The sequence below is a fragment of the Perca fluviatilis genome, chromosome 22 (genome assembly GCF_010015445.1).
Source record: "Perca fluviatilis chromosome 22, GENO_Pfluv_1.0, whole genome shotgun sequence".
Classification (NCBI taxonomy): Eukaryota; Metazoa; Chordata; class Actinopteri; order Perciformes; family Percidae; genus Perca; species Perca fluviatilis.
This window is the reverse complement of record NC_053133.1, coordinates 19,439,618-19,448,241: the sequence shown is the minus strand read 5'-3', so window position 1 is coordinate 19,448,241 and position 8,624 is coordinate 19,439,618. Positions and strand designations below refer to the sequence as shown.

Below are 8,624 nucleotides of genomic sequence, written 5' to 3'. Positions count from 1 at the left end.
CGCGTCGAGAGGCTCATTCAGTTTGAACATCATATTGGGTATTCACAAATTCTAGTGTTTGTTTTATCCTGCAGAAGAACCAAATGGGACACAGAGATAACATGACGAGTGCCATAAAGTTTAGAAAAGCGAAAGTAAATATTGTTCTGGTCTTTTGAAATTATCATGACGCTACTTTGTGGGGGAGGGGGGTTCTCAGGTTTCTAGAATTTGCTTGAGGAATATGTTTTAATAGGTTGGGAAACCTCTTCTAAAAGCTGTTGGATAAGCTTACAAACATATCATGGTTGAGCTAAAATTAGAGGTGCCATCAGTTTTAACATTTTGGACATATAAGACAAGGTCATTTTATTTATATAGCAATTTTTATGCACAATAGTTTTAATATTTGAAAAGCAATAGTAAAAAAAGTGGAGACAAAATCAGTGTTGAGCATGGAAGTTCATTCTTGTCCTTGGAAACATATCCGTGATAAAATATTTGAAACTCCAGGCTAAATAAGTTTTTTGCTGGAGCTTTTGATGGAATCTCCCAGACTTCTTCAGCAAATTGAAACTTGACCAACAATAATCATTAAAATGTCTTTCTTCATGTCCAAATCCATCTTTTGTTTTTAACTTACTCTTACACTGCAATATCGTTACTATTGTACGGTTATGAAAACATTGTGGCTATGACAAAAGAACAAATTATGGTTAGGGTTAGGTATCTTGGTTAAAGCTCGGGAAAGATCATGGTTATGGTAAATACAACTTTTAATTGTAGGTCTGTGACAGGTCGTGAAGTCTGGTCTCCTGCATGAATCCACCAACCTACCATCATACCCGTACTACATATAGGGTACAAAACTTCCTGCATTGGCACTAAATGTTGGCATGGGATGTAAATCGTGAAATGTGGAATTGATTCAATTTCTAGGAATCCTGGACTATATAACAACTGTGGTTGTGTGTAGAGAAAGATCACAGACTTGAATGGCCTCCTATCTTTTTAGGGCCGTCCACTAACTCTTGGTCGATGAAGTTTGACCTGTTCCCACTCAAATCTGCGACTGGTTTTGGTCTGGTGTTCACCGATAGCTGATGTTGTCTGCTTCTTTGAATCTGCTCTATAAATATAAGTTAAAGGTCCCATGACATGGTGTTCTTTGGATGCTTTTATATAGACCTAAGTGGTCCCCTAATACTGTATCTGAAGTCTCTTTCCCGAAATTCAGCTTTGGTGCAGAACTACAGCCACTAGAGCCAGTCCTACAATGAGCTTTCCTTAGTATGTGCCATTTCTGTGTCTTAAGCTATTGAGGAGGAGAGTGGGAGTGCCAAGGTGGAGGGTGGGGGTGTGGCCTTGACCAACTGCCACTTTTCTCATTTGAAAGCCATGATGTCTCTCTCTCATGGGTTGGCCAAATTCTCTGGGCGGGCAAAGCAGAGAAAGGGGAGGTAACCTTGCTTGTTATGACCTCATAACAAGCAGATTCCAAAACGGCTCATCTGAGCTTTCATTTTCTCAAAGGCAGAGCAGGATACCCAGGGCTCGGTTTATACCTATCACCATTTCTAGCCACTGGGGGACCATATGCAGGCTGGGGGAACTCATATTAATGTTAAAAAACCTCATAAAGTGAACTTTTCATGCCATGGGACCTTTAACTCTTATTGTTGTGTTACACAACAACTCACTGTAATAATCAGTACTGACTTGATGCCTGCGACAGTTCAAATAAGCTGCGGCAGTTGTATAGTTTTTTTTGTCATGTTGTTATCTACACTTATTTTCTCTCCCCATTTTATCTGCATTTTGCTACTGTATATAGATTTGTTCCTGTTTAAATAAAAACATCACTCCTGATGTCATCCTTTGCAGCAAAGATAAATACATCCTTGATTACAGTGGTCTATATGGAGAACATCTCAGGTTGCTCTTTCCTTGCAGGGTGTGATATGGTTGCACATTCCTGTTTGAGGGGTTGGCCTCGATGCCAGAGAGGACGGACTCGTTCAACTGCCGCCTCGTATTTAGAATTCATGCGTCCACTCCTGTTCATCTCCTCACCTGTCAACCAGCTCCTCATTCCTCAGGTTCCACTAAGGTCAGGCCCTGGATTCTATGGAGGTCACTGAGTCAATAAGAGCGACACGAAAGTGAAGCATACCGTGTCCTCCAGGTGTGAATTTGGCACATGACGATGATGTCTGATGTCATCCACAGTGAAGACTGGAGGGAGACCAATGTTAAACTTTCCAACTTCTGACGTGTCCTTTGGTAATACAGTGCTGTGATCAAAGGAAAAGTACATTTTCAGACAAATATAGCGACTGAACAACATTTGTTATGGCATTATGGAGGTCGCCAACAGTGTTGTCATTTATTAAAATTCCTTATGGAGGGCAACAGAAACTACGCACTATAGCTTTAAGTAAGTTCCCCCTTTTTATGCACAAATTGAAAATGCACATAACAATAGGTGGATATAAATGCACTTAATCACACACACAGACACACAAGACAAGTGAATACTAAGCACACACATATGAATGCACTAACATCTGACCCCCTCTGAATGAACAAGCACTGTCGCAGATAATAGTAAAACAAGTATATATGTAGATTTTCTTGAAACAGTACATAAGCCCCCCTACAAAGAAAATAAATGTTTTAAGTCTGTTAATCAGAGGAGTCAGGCTATGGATTCCATTAGCTACAGCTATTACTTGGTTAATTTAAAATGCTAATTAAGCAAATCAGCCAACGTTAAGGCATTAATGTTTGCTTCTTCTGAATACATGGTGAGCAAATCAAGTGCAAAAGTGTGGAAATGATCAAGTTCTCCACAGACATTAATTAACCAAATATTTTCAGTTCAATACTGACATGACCATTTAAACCTGAAAACAATTACAATACCACACTGCCAGAGGGAATGCTATGCCTTTATGTCATTATGTATTCCTGCCACTTAAAAGGCTTTCCAGTCGTGCACGTTGTGTGTAAATAAGTGTAATAATCCAAGATTTAGTTTGGCTTTTGAGCCTGTTGTAGTATTACATGTCGGCCAGCTTCTACATCCTACTTCTTCTAACGTTATACCAAAGAAAATTGACTGTAAATATCAAAAACCCTCCATAATTATTTATTTTTTTAAAAGGTCAATGTAATTAACAATTTGCTGAACTCCTATCCCGGAGAGCAATTGTCCAATCGACGCTAAGCAACCGTCAAGCTTTGGATTTCTCCACATGAAATGAACCATGGGTCTGTAGTACTGCAAGAGTGATACTTGGGCAGCGTTAGGGCAACATTATGGCAGCTCCTGCTCTTTAAGGTAACAATCCAGCCAATCTCGCCACCTGAAATAGCATTTTGCGTTAGCGTATGTATGCCAAACACACTTTGTCTTCATCCTAAAAGAATTTTTTGTTGTATGGTTAAAAAGCAACACTAACTTATGTTATATTTGTCCAAGTATGTAAGTTAAGCAGCCAAACGTTTATGTTAGAATGATCTAACATTTTCTTACATTTTACATTTTCATCTTACAGGGTTCTCATTCATATCCCATGTGTCACTTAAACATACATTGTTTAACTCCACCCACAATCGTTTACTAACCTAACTAAGTGGTGTTACCCTACAGGTTTAAAAATGAAACCAAAGGGATACCCAGAGTATCAAAAAGTGACGCCAAGGGGTCCTGACCAAGCACGTTGAAAAATGATGACAAAGAGGTACCCAGAGAGTTAAAAAGTGATGCCAAGGGGTCCTGACCCAGGGTCACTATTTGACAAGTTGGGAGTGAGAATGTGTTTTGTTAGTCGGTCGGCGGCTACAAATGAGAAGCCTATCTCAACCTATCTGAAATCAAGCACCCATTGTTTTAAATGTATCAAAGAATTTCGAAATGTAGATCTCCCACTGCTATTATTGTAATCTGATTTTAGGGGTACCAAATATATTAAGTGTTACATACCACCATACCCATAGGTTTGGTTCTACAAAAGACTAACGATACACATAAACAATAAACACAAGAATACTCATTCAGTGTTAACCTAGATTGTATTTATTACTGCACATAATTAATAATACCACCTTTTTGGGGATAAAGGTGGGGTTAAAAATGTATGAAAATATTTGCCACATAGGGGGGCCAGAGGAGGGTCGAGGCCTAATATTACAGGGGGCCGGGTCACCCTTGACCACCCCCACTAGAACCACCAGTGCTTTTGTGTTATAGATTGTTTGGGACAGTGTGTTGTTCTGATCACCGAGATAACTGTTTTGTCAAGATAGGACCGGGGACACAGCAATCACCTTTGAAAGTTTGACATTTTGTAGCATCAGTCGGCCTAGTTTTTAAAAGAAAGAACCAGAAGCAGACACACACAGCTTGATCTATAACCTCCACTTCCCCTGTTATTCTTAATGTTTCGCTTTAATTAGATGGAGGACCATAAAGAAACTACAACCTGAACTCAGTGGAAGTCGGCCAGATGTTAGGATGTTTGGACCACCAGGGTTCAGACCAGTGACACCAGGGGACGTTCAGTACTAAGGCCAATTATCCCAGCAGGAAATGAAGGGTTCCTATTATTAGTCTAATGTAGCAGAATACAAGCTCAACAGCATCTCTCCACATCATTGCTGCAGCATAAACCACTGTTATTCACTTCAACTTCACTTAAAAAAAGAGTTAAAATGATCTGCTTTACTTGATTTCCAGGTAAAAAGTAAAAAGTAAAATTTATTTATACAGCGTTTTACACAGACAGGGTCACAAAGTGCTTTACAATGTGCATAGACAATAAAAACATAATAGAAAAATAGTCTAATAATAAAATAAAGTAAAAATACAACAGATACAATTATCAATAAATAAAAGACAGAGGTTACCAAAAAGCTAGCCTGAACAAGTGAGTCTTCACTTGTCCCTTAAAACAGTCCACATTCTCAGCAAACCTAATGCTGGATGGCAGAGCATTCCAGAGACTGGGTGCCATAGCGGCAAAGGCTCTATCCCCATGTGTCTTCAGACGAATGCATGGCATGGATAGCAGATTTTGGTTGATAGACTTGAGAGACCGGGAGGGGGTGTGTAGGTGAATTATGTTGGCAAGATAAACAGGAACCTGACCATGTAGAGCCCTATAGGTTATGGTGAGAATTTTGAATTGGATCCTGTAAGTTACAGGAAGCCAGGTGTCTAAATTTAACTTGCTGTTTAATGTGTGAACCATTTTAACAAACTTTGATCAAACTGATGGTTTTCTGTTTTAGCCCATTAACTACAGATTGCCTGTACTCAACATTAACATGAACATTTTGCAAAGTTTACCATACGTTTTCAGATGTACTGTATTTCCTACCTTCCAGGAAGGTCATATAAACAGTCTTGACTAAAACTTGCTTCAAAATGTTTTGGTAGATTTTTTATCATCACACTTTACTGTTATGGTTTCAGCATTTTGCCTTGTGTTTTGTGCTATTTCTGTTGCTTCTTTGTAGTTTTCTGTATGTTGTATGTATGTTTTTGTTGGTTATTCTGTATTGTATAGGTTTTGGTTAATTCCTGTGTTCTCTGTTCTCCCTTGTGTTGTGTCACGTTTCTGTGTTTAGTTGATTTCATGTTTTCTGTCCGTTTTTCCTGTTTCCTGTTTTATTTTGATAGTCTGGTTTTCTGTCCAATTTACTTCCTGTTTTGCCTTCTTTGTCGATTGTCACGCCCCGCCCTGATGTGTTTCACCTGTTGTCTCACCTGTTCCTGATTTACTCATTACCTCATGTATTTAGCCTCTGTGTTCCCTTTATCTCTTGTTAGATTGTTTGTCTTTCTGTAGTCTGTATCCTGTTGGTTTGGGTTTGGAATCTTCCTTGTGTTTTTTTTTTTTTGTGTTGTCCTTGTCTCTGGAGATTTTTTTTGGATTTGGGACTTTGCCTTTTACCTGCCTGCTTCAGTTTTGGACTCCTTGTGTTTGCTTTTTGCCCTTTGGATCCCTTTTGTTGGTTTGTTCCCTACCTATACCAAGGTTCAAGAAAATGTATTGTCAAATTATACTTAAATGGAAACCAATCAATTTGTAAACTTACACTATACTTTGGTTTAGGTGATAATATAACCATTAGGGCTAAATGTATTTTGTAGTTAATGGGTTAAAACACGCAGAACCACAGGTATAGTCCTTTAAGGAGGAGCAAAAGGTATTAAAAATTATGTGCATCTGTCGGTTTCTTCCTGCCAGTCTGGGAACAAAATGCCAACATGAATTTACAGCCATCTGTGAATCCAGCTTGTACCACCAGCCACATGTAGACATCTCAGGGCTCCTCTGATAATAGGAGTTAATAAGCACAACAACCTAATTACACTTCATAATGGAGATGACTAGCATGTCTCAATAACACAGAGAGGGGTCCTCCATGAACAATGGGGTCCGTTGCTAGCAGGGTGCAGACCTCCTGACTGTGACCCTGACACATACACCCACATCAAATGACTGCAGACAAAAATGTGGCCGTTGCTATACAGAAGGAAGCTTTTAGTGTTTTTTTTTTTAACTATTGAGTGGGCAGTTCACATGATAGTTTCTTTATTGACACTGAGAAAAGACCGGAGGCCACACAGCATATTTTTTGTATTTTATAAATCAGGCAGGGGTCAAACAAAAGATCTGCACACTGTTCAAATAGCTCCTAATAACATAAACATCACTCAGGTTGTTTTGATCTGCATGATTGTCAGTCTACTACTTCTAGACTGAACTCATCAGAGCAGTACTGGGGCCTGTTGCACAAAAGTAGAATAAAGAAATCCAGGATAACTGAAAAAGCGCAGCTTGACTTACTGTGATCCACTCATCGCGGCTTAATCGGTTGCATGTTTGCCAAGCCAGGATAAGTATGTGAAGCTATGTCAAACCAGGTGTAGATAGCTGGGATAAGTGCACGTTCACGGCTTTCTTAAATAGACCACGGTATTGATCACAGATTTACTGATGCAGAAATGGAAAAGACGTGTGCAGCATATGTTTCACCCGCTGAGCAGCAGCTTCTAATGGAAATTTACGAGGAGGTGAAACATATAATATGCAAAAAGGGAAATACAGCTGTTATCAAACGAAAAAAAAAGCCCGACAGACAATAGCGGACCGAATGAATACGTATGGATTTAAAAAAAATCTATTTAGTCACTCCATGTTTTAATTGCTTTAATATGCTTGTTTTATGTGGTGTTTTTTTTGCTGTATCTGTTTTATGTGCTAAATGTGCTGGTTAATGTAAAGTTTCTTTGAGTAGCCTGTAAAGCACTATATAAATAAAATGTATTATTATTTAGTCTACTTCGCCTTAAAAGTGAGCAGAGGGAATTCTTGTTCCTGGGAAATTTATAAGGACTAGGCTTAATTTCAAAGCGTATTCATAATGCGAGAATATGTTTTACAAGCATATGCACAAATCTCCATAAGCTATATCTAACTCTAAATATCTTTCTACAATTAATGTTCATACAGAACAAGCATGACTGGACAAAAACTAGAAAAAGAAGTGACTTCAATACACGCTGTAAGCATATCTGTAAAACATTGTAGCCTGTTATTATTCATGTTTTTTTTCTCACTCCCAAGATGACAAGTGACAGCCCCAAAATAAAATGATTAAGAAGCTTTGTGGCATTCCAACACATTCTCACTCCCATTTGGTAAAAAAAGGACGTTTGATCAGGTGCCGTTGTCGTCGTTATTGATGCTAAAAATCCGCTTTTAGAGTCTGCTGCACGGTGTGGGAGGATCCCCCTGCCTCCCCGCGTTGCACGGGCGGGGACACATTTCACGAGGACAGCAGCGGAGGAAAAGCCCATTTCCTCCGTATCGTCCCACTTTTTACCATTACCATCTCAACAACTGCAGTAGTAGGATTTAAATCAAACTCGTGACAGCAATAGTGACAAGTAATGCATGTTAATAAAATGAAGAAGAACACATTCAGAAGACAACGGAATAACTGTTAAACACATTTATTTCGGATCAGAGCGGCAGCTGATTTATCACATCAGACTCCAGGATTAATCTTAGCCTGGCTGTTAGCCTGCTCTGGACCAGGCTAGCTGCAAAGAATAAATTGCCATGGTTACTTGGCTGGGTTTAATTCAACCTGCTTTTGTGCAACCAAGTCAAAGCTAAATTCATCCAGGATAACCTAAATATCCCGGCTTAATCCCTTATCTTGGTTTTGTGCAACAGGCCCCTGGTTGTCTGTCTGATAAAGAAAATAAAGCAAATATGGAAAATAAATGTAAAAAAATATTATAAAGAACACTGAATGATGTTGAATCAACTTCATCATTAAAAAGTCAGTAAAATACAAAACATAAATTATAGCTACCCTGCAGTGATGATCAGGAAGAAGCAACTTAAATTTGCAGGGATGGTGTCAAATGCACAATGGCTGATTTTGAGAAGATGTGACATTGTGACCATTGAGCTTTGAACTCACAACCTTCTGGTTCTAAGGCAAATGCTGATCTCAGTGAGCCATTACTCAGGTAATGACGCTTATAGCTATTGAGGCTATATTTTCTTGAGTCAGCCTGGGTTGACTCAATAACATGATTTTCCTAAACTGCAACTGGA

The 8,624-nt window shown here is 39.0% G+C and overlaps 1 long non-coding RNA gene across 2 annotated transcripts in view; it reads right to left on the bottom strand.

Annotated features, from left to right (window-relative positions):
• Positions 1 to 1,602: 1,602 nt before the first annotated feature.
• Positions 1,603 to 8,624, bottom strand: part of LOC120551926 — a 102,592-nt gene continuing 95,570 nt past the window's right edge. For both annotated transcript variants that reach the window (XR_005637934.1, XR_005637935.1), the window contains one exon: positions 1,603 to 2,273. This is a non-coding gene — a long non-coding RNA (uncharacterized LOC120551926). The remainder of the gene's footprint in view (positions 2,274 to 8,624) is intronic.